At 47.2% G+C, this 12,500-nt stretch overlaps 1 long non-coding RNA gene across 1 annotated transcript in view; it reads left to right on the plus strand.

Annotated features, from left to right (window-relative positions):
* Positions 1-12,500, plus strand: part of LOC119956835 — a 17,963-nt gene that overhangs the window by 3,312 nt on the left and 2,151 nt on the right. The window lies entirely within an intron of this gene.

The raw sequence follows: 12,500 nt of genomic DNA on the forward strand, positions 1-12,500 counted from the left end.
CAACATCGAGGGAAGCCCCCGCATTGGAAACGCTCCAATCGGTACCGAAAGGTAGAGCCCGCCTAGAAGGGGGCAAGGACATTAGAGAGGGGTATAAAGGCAAATTCCCCACAGAGCCCGGTCTGTTAAACCCGTGCTCCGGCCCTGATAGACATCTTGCATCCTGACTCCAGCCGTTGAGCACCAGCCGCCGAAACCGTAAGTTCAACGCTCGCTACGCGATCCAAGCCCACTAGACCCCCAGTACCAGAACGCTTGCTGAAGGCTGCAGTACAAGACCAGGACGAAGGCCTCGTTCTCTGACCTTGCCTGTTCCTGTTAGATAAGTATTCTGTTCACTTAAGTTTAGTTATAGCTTAGTCTCGTAGTGTGTGCATGAGTATTTATTATAACTGTATAATAAATATTGATCGTTTGAACCTTACTAATCGGTGTATAGCTTTTATTCGTTTGAACCCTTGAGGACCTGTGTTTCGTGCAACATTTAGTGGCGACTCCGCCGGGACACGGTTGTAAGTGGAAACCCCACACCGTCCAGGACCCTGAAATTTGAATTGGAACTCCAAATTGCAGAGAAAGAAAGAGATCACAAGTATTCAAGGTGTTCAAAATAATAAGCGTAATTCGGAAGTGTGTTTTGTGCATGCGTACTAACAGGGCTGTAAGGTAAAACTGAAAGCTTTTTGTTGCGACAAATTTTCGGTAGTTTTGTTAACGGAACATAGCGTAAGCCGTACCCGTTTCTTGAAACACAACCCCAACAACCCCCTGTTCCAAATTATAAAAAGAGAGTCAGAGGAAATGGCCATGCAGGCAATGGAACGTCTGATGGATCCAGAAAAGTTTGTGGTCGCAGCGACCAGCAACAGTAGCAGGGTAGGCCAGTGTCCCACGTGGGAGCTGGAACTCCGCAAATATTTACAAGGAAAGGGATGGCCCCTTTGGAAAGAGTTTTGTGCAAATGAGGAGACAGGTCCCGGGAGTATAGGTCATACTTGGTGGGAGAACCTCTCTCAAATACACAAAAAGAACCTAGGTAAAGCACGCAAGCCGATGGCGATTGTGTCCTGTTTGGCACAGTTGCGAGGCGCAGAGGAGGTCATCAGGACGCTCCGGACAGATTTAGAAGAGAGGAATAGGATGAGTAAGGTCGATGTCAGGGACATCGAGAAGGAGAATCTGGATCTCAAAGGGAAGTTGGCAGAAAAGGATAGAGAGGTGGATGATGCCAAAAGGGCTCATCAGTCTTGTCTAGCTCATCTGAGCAGTTCCCAGACCCAGTATGAGAAAGCCTATCAGGACGTGCAACGTGCCGTTCTGATAAGACAGGAATCGGAGAAGCAGGTGGAGGCATTGCAGAGGCAATGTTCTGATCTCAAAGCAGCTTTGAGAGCACTCCATGCTGCAACGACCGAACAAAGACAAAGCACAGTTGACCACGCGAAATGCAGGAAACAGATTGCGGAATTGCAATCTCTGCTTTCGGTGCAGAATGGCTTCCAAAGCACCTTTGGAGCACAGTTAGATGGGGAAAATGCCCCAGATTGGCAGGAATTTATTGAGACAGCGCAGCGTTATGTTCAGGGAGCATGTGCGCCAGCAGCTCAGCAGAAACGACAGGCACCCCAACCCCCCACAGCTCAGACCATAACTGCACCCATGAATCCCGTAACCACGCAGAGAAAAGCCGAATCAGAAGGCGCCCCAGACATAACCTACACCACCCCTTTAACAGTAACCCAGCTAAGGGACGCGTGTGAAAAGATCACTCCGTTCCTCCCCACCGCAGACCCCCACCAATTTTTCGCAAAAGTAAAACAGCAGGCTACCATGTACGGCCTGGATGAGAGAGAGCAGGTTAAGCTCACAGTGCTGAGTTTAGACCAAAGTGTAGTAGCAGCCCTCCCCGACCCACAGAACGTGGCAGGAGGCAGCCTAGAGGAGATGCACACCGCCATTTTAGATGCCATAGGGTACAATAGAGGTGACCCAGTAGAAGGATTAAACAAATGCAGACAGAAAAGATCCGAACACCCCACAGCATTCGCAGGGAGGCTGTGGATTCACTTCAATGCAGTTTTCGGTGACTTAAATAGGGCGCATTTGAACCAGGAAAATATGGTCAAATGGACGCGCACCATAATTTCCCATGCCACAGAAGCAGGACAGAATGTCTGCGGCAATTATGACCCCTCAGAGAAGGCCCATAATGAAAAATGGGTCTTGAAAAGATTGTCCCGCATTTGGCAGCAATCCGTCCACAATAAAACAGCATTTATAAATCCCGAAGAGCAGGCAGATGCAGACATGAATCCAGTTAAAACACATCAAAACCCCGCATGTGTAAATGAGGGAAGGAACAGCCCACAGCAGATCAAGTCAAAGGAATGTTTTAACTGTGGACAATTAGGACATTACGCTCGAGAATGTCAAGCCCCCCCGAAACAGCAACAGAATCAGCCCACCAATGCCCCCCGAAGCAGCAATGAAACCAACAGCCCAGACCCCCCACTCAGGGAACAGTACACAAGGGAACAATGCACCAGAGTGCCTGCTCCGCCTTATGTGCCTCAGGGGTCATGTTACAACTGTAGGCAGCCAGGACACTTCGCCCGAGATTGCAGGAGACTCCCAGCACCAGCTAGACCCGCCCCCAGATATGAAAGAGAACACCACCCACAGCAGCTACAAGGTCCCAGCTGCCCCATGCAAACTATGAGTGCTTACCCACCACTTCTCATGGCAGGGATACCTCAGCAATGCCAGTTCATTTTTGTTTCTCTCCTTCCCCTCTTCTTCGGTCACACTGCACTGGCTCCATATGCTAGTTACACCCCCAGCCAAATGTAATTTACAGTATCCTTTGTTCTGATGGAACCTGTACGATATTCGTTGCATGTTTGTTTGTATGTGTTTTTTTAAATGTTCAGTGTTTAAATTTAAACAGCTTTTCACAGCCCCACGCCACCACTGATGGAACCTGCACGTATGTTTGTCTTCGTTTTATGTTTGTTTGTTTTCAGGATTGTAAATTGTTCAGCTGGAGGATGGACATCTTCTTTTCAGCTGAAAAGATTGTGACCACCTCACATACACAATAAGTTTCTCTGCCGAAACCTTTGAGAACTTCGGTTCCAAAAACCCAGTTTGATTGGAGATCTTTTCCAAAGCTGTAAGGCTACACGCCAAATAGCTTGTCCGCAGATATCTCTGAGAACTTCAGTGATGTCCTCAGTTGGAGCATCTTGGCTCCCTTGGTTTTTTAGGTGCCCCTCTATTCGGCGAATAGAGGCTGCAAGTCATGATGAACACATTTGTACCCGTTTTTTTTTTCCAGGTTACTCAGGCAGTGGACAAACGGCACTGAGGACCCGCCCTGTCTGAGAACCAACCCTTGGTCAGCCAAGCTCGGGTATGGCACAGCACGCCCTACCCGGGGATTCCATCCAACTCGTACCCGTAGCGGCCCATACGCAACTCATTCGGATGTTTGTTTCAAAGTTTGTTTTCATTTTACGTTAGGTAGCCCTTCGGCCGCCATCCCACATGCTACTTACATCCGGGAACATTCGGATGGTAAATCAGCAAAGCCTGCGAGACGGCTCGCAGAAGGAAGGATTGTTAGGTGTATGCTGGTCTTTAAATTCGCTTTTTGAAAAAAAAAAATGAGGGGAGTCACAGGGTGTGACTTAGCCAGTCATTTTAAAGGGTCAATTGGGTTTTGAAAGACAGATGCACTAACAAGTAAAGGTCTTAAACTGTGTATTGACAGATACTGTGCTTGATCCCAAAGGTTTCAAAGGACGAGACAGAGGTCGAAGCCAGGATTGTCAATACCGGAGGAAGAAGGAAGAGAAAGAAGAACAGCAAAATGATGGAAACCCACCTATTGTTTCTAAATGTTATGTGTATATGTGTGGAAACAAGACACGTTTCCCCCACAACCCCCACCGTAAATGTTTCAATTACAGCAAACCCCCAGTGCTCAGCTCTGATCAGCGAGGTTCAGACCTGGTGCACTAAATTCATGACGTGGTACTCCATGTCCTATATAATCGAATCACTGTTGGTGATCGCGATCCTCATCATACTAGTACAGACCCTCAGGTTGAGGAAATGGAAGAGGAGAGCCTCTCGTTCCAGCACCTCACCCATCTATAGAGTTCAATCCCCCATCTTCGGATTCCACCAAACCCCTCAACCCCTCACTGATTACAACACTCTGTAAATAAAAAGTTCAGCCATGTATTATATTGTTCCATACTCGACTGCCGAGTTGGGAAGTGTGATGTTGTGGTGTGAATGGTTAAGGCTTTAGAGTGATGAAATGTTAAGTTAAGGTTAAGGTTAATAGTGATAGGTAGAGGTTCCCATTTGTAGTAATGCATGTCCCTTTGACATAGGGCCAAGTAGAGATGTTAGTTAAAAAATTTTCTTCTTCCCATAGTTTAAGATAGAGTAGAACAGGAACTGGCAAGAGGTCAGAACACAAGGAAGGCAACGTACATAGGTGATCCTTCACAATAGTATGATTGTGAGGATCACAAGGAGGGAATGTAGCCATGCTGGCCACGCAAAATGGACACTGAGCCAAACTAAAATGGAAGACAGAAGGAAAAGCCTGTTTAGTGAGAACAGACAGCCTGCTCTCAACTAATTAGCATTTTGCAAGCAGCAAAACAGTTTCTGGCCAGGTGCAAGATCTCCAAGCCAAAGGTGTTAATGGCAAAGCGCTTAGCATTCTGATGAGGCAGCCCAGATCCAGGCACAAACAATGGCAACATTTCCATCTCAATGTAGCACTTAATTGGTTGTGCAGACAGGATGGCACCAGAGTAACGAATATCGAAACCACCCCCCAACATCGAGGGAAGCCCCCGCATTGGAGGATTTCGAAGGTAACCGTTTGGAAACGCTCCAATCGGTACCGAAAGGTAGAGCCCGCCTAGAAGGGGGCAAGGACATTAGAGAGGGGTATAAAGGCAAATTCCCCACAGAGCCCGGTCTGTTAAACCCGTGCTCCGGCCCTGATAGACATCTTGCATCCTGACTCCAGCCGTTGAGCACCAGCCGCCGAAACCGTAAGTTCAACGCTCGCTACGCGATCCAAGCCCACTAGACCCCCAGTACCAGAACGCTTGCTGAAGGCTGCAGTACAAGACCAGGACGAAGGCCTCGTTCTCTGACCTTGCCTGTTCCTGTTAGATAAGTATTCTGTTCACTTAAGTTTAGTTATAGCTTAGTCTCGTAGTGTGTGCATGAGTATTTATTATAACTGTATAATAAATATTGATCGTTTGAACCTTACTAATCGGTGTATCGTCTTTATTACTTTGAACTTGACCTTGGAATACTTGTGACGTTGTCTATACGACAACTGGCGACTCCAGAGCTGAATAATTACATAGAACAGAGCCTAGTAGTGTTAAGCACACGTCGAATACGGAGGCGTGTTAATACACTCCAATAAACGCGTTTTACAACCACAGTAAAACGTGCAACAGTAGTTAAAGAGGTTTTACAGGTTACAGAAAGCAGTATCGATTGTCCCTTTTAGGAGATGGCCCAAGACATTCGTATTAGCATATCATTGTGTACACCTTGGCTGAAGTCAGCTTTATTCAAGTGGTGTCCTGCATTTATGTATTTCTTAATCTTCCTGTTTGGCTCCCTTTGTCCTGGATCTGTTCCTATCTGTCCCATTGGCACCCTGCTGGGTTCCAGGTATCGGTTATGTCTGCTTTATTCTCTGTGTCTCCATCTTGTGTGTCAGGCAGCCACCCTCTGTGCCAAGTGCCCTTCTGAACCATTTCCCACTTCAATCCCTCCTTTTGGTCTGGGCTGTTGTCGCCCCAACAGCCCCGTAGACCAACACCACGATACCCTCATAGGTACAGGTCAGCAACTTCCCGTCTTTCTCCCCATCTCCTGGAGTCTTCGGGGAATATCATGGTTTCGTTAAGGGTGACACGCTCCTGACACAACCTTTGTTACGGGACTACAGCAAATTTTTGGACACCCAAAGCTAAGGCAGCATACCAGTGTGACCGATATGAACATGACCAGTCCTTGTGGGTCCCTGTCTGAAGTTATCCAGTTGTTCCCTGATATTGTTAATGGCCTCTATAATATTATAGGATTCGTCTATGGCATGGGTTATACATTTATCTCCTATGATTGTACACACTCCCCCTTGTTGGGCTAACTGGTAGTCTACTACATATTGTGTCTGTTGTGCATATAATCTGAGTTCAGCCATTTCTTGGTTGACAGCCTCTAGCGCTTTTGAGGTACTGTTTCTCAAGATTGTTAATCCACAAACAATTACATTTCTGTTCTTAGCACTAATCACTCCTGCTGCTCCCCCCAGTCCTGAGGAACCCGTACCCCAGGGATGATCCTAATGTGCCCGGAGTTTCCCAATCAGCGCAGAATTCCTTGCTGATAGCCCGGGTCACTATTCTCCTCCGAATATGTCCCTTCTGAGGGCATGGTACGGTGAGTGGTCCCTATGGTTCCCACTGCAAAAAGGCCTGGGAGATCGAGTGTTTCTGTCGCATACGCTCCATTGAAGAGGAACCCCTCCTTTGCCCGGTAGCATGTACTGTCCTGATTATGAGTCTGTCTGTATTCCCAATTTCTCGGTTCCCCTGAATCCCTGTTTGATTCCACCACCTGGTAAGTATCAGACGGGTATGTCCATGTGGCTGAGCTTACGCGAGTCCCATTGCACTGCCCACATATGAGCTGTCTTCCTGCGGTTATGTTCATGCATTTTAGTTCTTTGCAGGTGCAAGTAAACTGTCCTTTATTAACCCGACAATGCTGGCGGATGCACTGCGTCTGTCTGCAGGAATTATCTGTGGGGACCAGGGCATAGGCACATCGCCATCCCTGCCCTGTGAAACAAAGCGGATAGCTTGCTGCATCTTGATCAGCTTTCCCTCCCTCCTTTTGGACCTCCCCGCCCCCAGAGTCGGTGGGATTTACAAGTTTCACACATCTCCCCTGTATCCCCTTTTTATACTTTCCGATTTCTCCCTTACAGGGTGCACCTGATGTATCAACTGTATATAAATTGCTCGGGATCCATCCAGGGGTGGCTACAAATAGGGCTTCTACCGACTGCGCTAATGGGTAGCATACAGTTCGATTCCCGTGTAAGTTTATGTGGGCTTTGTCCTCTAGCCCAGTCAAATTTACAGTCACGACAACGCAAAGTATCATAATCACACCCGTGGTTACACACATTTTTACAATGAGCAAATATCAATTCTAACACTATAGTTTATAATCTGTCTGTATGCTTGGTTGCAGAACTGTTCTACAACCGAATACATTGGTCCTTCGCTCGCGGTCTCCTCCTATGTTTGGGGGAAAGCAATTGGATTAGTTCATTCATGTTCCGGTTTATACAATTTTAGCTGGGTCCAGTGTTTTCACGTTCCCTTCCCTCTTATGTCAATACAGGCACAGGTGTCTCCACTAATTATGACTTCATATGGCCCATTCCATTTTGTGGCAATCCTGGCTTGACAGGTAGTGTTTTTATTAGGACGTGACTTCCCACTGCTGGGAGATCAGGGAATATTTCAAGCTCCCTTTGTGCGTCTTTTTGTTCCTGATTGTCTTTTACGAATTTGCGCATCCCTTTTAGCTGGGTGCTCAGTTCTGAAACATATCTCCTGATTCTGTCTTTTAGCGGACCTACATCGGTCCCACCTGTTGCTTTCTGGTAATTGCATCGCCCGTCCTGTCATTAGCTCATAAGGGGTTAATCCGGTTGTCCGGTTTGTGGTAGCTCTTAGCTTCATTAGTATAGTGGGCAATACCTCTGTCCACATTTTTTCCGATGTTTGCATGGCTTTAGCTAATGTATTCTTAAGTGTTCTATTCATACGTTCCACCATCCCAGAACTCTGTGGATGATAGAGGATGTGGAATTTTTGTTTTATCCCCATCAGCTTACATACTGTTTTTATCACTTTCCCAGTGAAGTGTGTCCCCTGGTCCGAATCAATTTGTAGGGGCACTCCCCATCTAGGGATTACTTCCTCTGCCAATATCCTGGCTACCGTGGTAGCAGTACAATTTCTGGTAGGGAATGCTTCTACCCACCGGGTGAATTGGTCTATGATGACCAGACAATAAGTTTTCCCATGGGATTGTGGTAGTGGACCTGTGAAATCTATTTGCAGGTGTTCCCAGGGTCCCTTGGGTCTGGGTTGGTGTCCCATTTTAATTTTTATGGGTTTACCAGGGTTGTGTTGCGCACATATCACGCATCGGTGACAGTGTCGAGCTATGTCTCTTCCCATCCCTTTCCACCACCATTCTCTTCCTAAGCTGGTTATCATGGCCTCTCTACCCACATGCGAGAGCCCATGGTGTAATTCCAATAGGGTGTTTTGTGTGCATTCCGGTGCTATCACCTTATCCTCTCGTCTGCAAACATTATCAGCCCCTTTGGCTGCACCCTGCGCTTCCCATCTCTCTCTCTCCTCATTTGGGATGTTCTCCTGTAATTCCCTAATATCTATATCTTCTTCTACTGGTTCTGTAGCTGCTATTGGTAGCTCGTCAATTGTTTTTTGTTCGAGAGCCAGTTGTGCTGCTGCATCAGCTGCTTGGTTTCCTTTGAAATTCAACCAATCCGGATTGTCTCTTCCTGGCTCCTTCTGGTGCACTTTAATTTTGATTACTGCGGCTTCTCGGGTTTCTCACTGGCTTTTAATAGCGCCTTAATTCTTTGCTGATGTTTGATAGGGGTTCCTCCCGTGGTTATGAACCCTCTCCTTCCCCATGTTGTCATGTAATCATGTATAATTCCAAATGCATATGGGCTATCCGTGTATATGTTCACGGTTGTTCCCTCAGATAACTCTAGTGCCTGTGTGAGCGCCATTAGTTCAGCTACTTGCGCGGATTGACCTCCGTCAATCCTTCCTGACCTTATGGTTTCTAACTTATCATTCACTACTGCCCACCCTGTCCGGGGTGATCCTTCCACATATTTTCGTGACCCATCTACAAAGAGGGTCTCCTCAGTGGTTGTTAATGGTGTGTCTTTTATTCTACCTTCTCCTTCATCTCGGTCTACATCTCCACAGGTGTGTGGCTCTCCTGTATCTAAAATCCCTTCTGCTGGATTCTCCCCTATATCTCTTACTATTACTACGGACTTGCTTGGGGGTAGGAGGACAGCTTCCCACTTGGCCCTCCTTATGTTCGAGACTGACCATAATTTCCCCGTATTTAACATTTCCACCAAGGTGTGCTTGGTGTGGAGGATTATGTTCCCTGCCATCACTACTGGTTTGCTAATTCTTACTGCCCAGGCAGCACAATCTAAAGCGGCTATGCATCTCGGCAACCCAGTGACTGTCAGTCCCTCTGCAGTCGAATAGTACCCTATGGGTCCTATGGGTCCTGTGTCACTACTGTGGAATAGCATCCTCCCTCATTGCTGCAATGGATATGAAAGTCTTTATTCGAATCTGGTAACCCTAGTCCAGGGGCTGATATTAGTTTTGTTTTTAGTTTACTATAAGCCTCTTCCTGCTCCGGTCCCCATTTTACGGGCTCTAACTCTGGTTTTCCCCCTTTGACGAGTCCCTGTATTGGTTCGGCCAATTTTGCGAACCCCGGGAAAAAACTGCGGCTATAGTTGAATAGCCCTAACACCTTCCTGTCTCGAATTCCCAATTTCCGGCGGTGACTGTGGCCACCTTAATGGTTTCCAAGTGATTTGTAAGTTTCCCTATTTTAGCTTTCCGACCGTCCTGACTTGGCCAAATCAATTCTCTCTTTCCACAATCTATTAAAACTTTATATTCCTTCATTAAATCATTTCTCATTAGTACCCTCGTTATTTTGGCATACATAGAATCTCATGGGTATGTACAAATCATTTATTTCTCCTAACGTGGTTTCGCTCAGGTAGGCGAGTGTTTTGTTCCCTCCTATCCCGGTTAGGTGAATCATTTTGTTTGTATGGGGTAAGGGCAGGTTGGTAACAGATATGGACGCTCCTGTGTCCACTAGCATCTCACATTGTCTGCCCCCTACCAGTGCATAGAACATAGAACATTACAGCGCAGTACGGGCCCTTCGGCCCTCGATGTTGCGCCGACCCGTGAAACCATCTGAAGCCTATCTGGCCTATCTAGGGGGCAGCAGGGTAGCATGGTGGTTAGCATAAATGCTTCACAGCTCCAGGGTCCCAGGTTCGATTCCCGGCTGGGTCACTGTCAGTGCGGAGTCTGCACATCCTCCCCATCTGTGCGTGGGTTTCCTCCGGGTGCTCCGGTTTCCTCCCACAGTCCAAAGATGTGCGGGTTAGGTGGATTGGCCATGCTAAATTGCCCGTAGTGTCCTAAAAAGTAAGGTTAAGGGGGGGGGTTGTTGGGTTACGGGTATAGGGTGGATACGTGCGTTTGAGTAGGGTGATCATTGCTCGGCACAACATCGAGGGCCGAAGGGCCTGTTCTGTGCTGTACTGTTCTATGTTCTATGACCTACACTATTCCATTTTCATCCATATGTCTATCCAGCGACCACTTAAATGCCCTTAAAGTTGGCGAGTCTACTACTGTTGCAGGCAGGGCGTTCCACACCCCTACTACTCTCTGAGTAAAGAAACTGCCTCTGACATCTGTCCTATATCTACCACCCTTCAATTTAAAGCTATGTCCCCTCATGTTGGTCATCACCATCCGAGGAAAGAGACTCTCACTGTCCACCCTATCTAACCCTCTGACTATCTTATATGTCTCTATTAAGTCACCTGTCAGCCTTCTCCTCTCTAATGAAAACAACCTCAAGTCCCTGAGCCTTTCCTCGTAAGACTTTCCCTCCATACCAGGCAACATCCTAGCAAATCTCCTTTGAACCCTTTCCAAAGCTTCCACATCCTTACTATAACATGGTGACCAGAACTGCACGCAGTACTCCAGGAGCGGCCGCACCAGAGTTATGTACAGCTGCAGCATGACCTTGTGGCTCCGAAACTCAATCCCCCTACTGATAAAGGCTAGCACACCATATGCCTTCTTAACAGCCCTATTAACCTGGGTGGCAACTTTCAGGGATTTATGTACCTGGATGCCGAGATCTCTCTGTTCATCTACACTACCAAGAATCTTGCCATTAGCCCAGTACTCTGCATTCCTGTTACTCCTTTCAAAGTGAACCACACTTTTCCGCATTAAACTCCATCTGCCATCTCTCAGCCCAGCTCTGCAGCTTATCTATGTCCCTCTGTATCCCATAACATCCTTCAGCACTATCCACAACTCCACCGACCTTCGTGTCATCTGCAAATTTACTAACCCATCCTTCTACACCCTCTTCCAGGTCATTTATAAAAATGACAAACAGCAGTGGTCCCAAAACAGATCCTTGCGGTACACCACTAGTAACTGAACTCCAGGATGAACATTTGCCATCAACCACCACCCTCTGTCTTCTTTCAGCTTGCCAATTACTGATCCAAACCGCTAAATCACCTTCAATCCCATACTTCCTTATTTTCTGCAATAGCCTACCGTGGGGAACCTTATCAAACGCCTTACTGAAATCCATATACACCACATCAACCGCTTTATCCTGATCCACCTGTTTGGTCACCTTCTCAAAAAACTCAATAAGGTTTGTGAGGCATGACCTACCCTTCACAAAACTGTGTTGACTATCGCTAATCAACTTGTTCTTTTCAAGATGATTATAAACCCTATCTCTTATAACCTTTTCCAACATTTTACCCACAACCGAAGTAAGGCTCACAGGTCTATAATTACCAGGGTTGTCTCTACTCCCCTTCTTGAATAAAGGGACAACATTTGCTATCCTCCAGTCTTCCGGCACTATTCCTGTCGACAAAGATGACATAAAGATCAAGGACAAAGGCTCTGCAATCTCCTCCCTGGCTTCCCAGAGAATCCTAGGATAAATCCCATCTGGCCCAGGGGACTTATCTATTTTTACACTTGGTGGTCCTGGATCGGGTCGGGGGTCTCCCATGCTTCTCCCAACACACTGCCTCTGAGTGTCCATACTTATTACAGTGGTTGCAATGCTTCCCACTGTTTCCTGGTCTGTCTCCTTTCAGTGGGGCCCCGCAATCCCTCTCATAGTGCTCTTGCCGGCCACAATTGTGGCAGGTCAGTTTCGGCTTGGCCCAGTTCCCGTTACTGGGGGTTGCTACTCTTTCTGGTCTTGCTCTGACCTGGGATGTCTCCTCTACCTGTACACCGCTAGCCCACTCTACCAACTCGTAATCCTGGGACATAAATACTCCCATTTTTAGGATAGTCACGGCATGCGTTCCCTTGCCCTGAGCACTCTTGGTACACATGGAACAATCTTCCCCATATTCAGAAGCTCCTTCCCCTTTCTGCTGTCTTGTGGTAGCGATCTTGCTTCAGTTAATGGGAGCGTTCCCTAACACTCTCTGGATTTCCGTTTTAAATTGGGCGATGGGGTCCTACTGTGCATCTATC

The sequence above is a fragment of the Scyliorhinus canicula genome, chromosome 24 (assembly GCF_902713615.1).
Source record: "Scyliorhinus canicula chromosome 24, sScyCan1.1, whole genome shotgun sequence".
NCBI lineage: Eukaryota > Metazoa > Chordata > Chondrichthyes > Carcharhiniformes > Scyliorhinidae > Scyliorhinus > Scyliorhinus canicula.